This window comes from Asparagus officinalis, chromosome 4 (assembly GCF_001876935.1).
Source record: "Asparagus officinalis chromosome 4, Aspof.V1, whole genome shotgun sequence".
NCBI lineage: Eukaryota > Viridiplantae > Streptophyta > Magnoliopsida > Asparagales > Asparagaceae > Asparagus > Asparagus officinalis.
The window spans coordinates 80,731,215-80,731,842 of NC_033797.1; positions in this window are offsets into that span (position 1 = coordinate 80,731,215).

Sequence of the window (628 nt, forward strand, 5' to 3'; positions counted from 1 at the left end):
ACATATTATATCTTTTTTCAAGTCTATACAATCATTTCATAAAGTTTCAAAATGTTGTTTAAGTCAAAAATATCAAAATATCAATTTTCAGGTTTTCATGTTTTTCAACTAGTTTGTAAAATGATGATATTTTTCATTTGGGAAGTCCTTTTTGATAACCAGTTACTGTAGCATGTTTATTATCATGTTTACAATCATTCCCCAAAGTTTTACATTTTTCTGATTTTATTTGATATTTTTAAACAGCGTTTTAAAATCAGATAAATAATTTTTCAGACCTGTCATATCTGTTTTCGGTCGACCGCACCGGTCGACCAAACCTAAGGTCATAAGTTCTCTGAGCGACAGAAAGTTGTCGGTCGACCGGTCCGGTCGACCGATGAAAATTTTCGGTCGACCGACGAATTTTTCGGTCGACCGACGAGTGATTTTTCTGCTTCCAACGGCTAGTTTTTTGACCGTTGCCTTGGGGCTGTTTTGTCTTTTTGCTTGGGGTTTTTGGCTGAATTGTGAGAGGGTATAAATACCCCATTGCTGATCTTTTCTCAGGTATCCAAGTATGTTTTAAAGAAGTTTTTAAACAAGGGTTTTAAAAAGAGTTTAAGCTTGTTTAAGGGTTTAGTTTAAA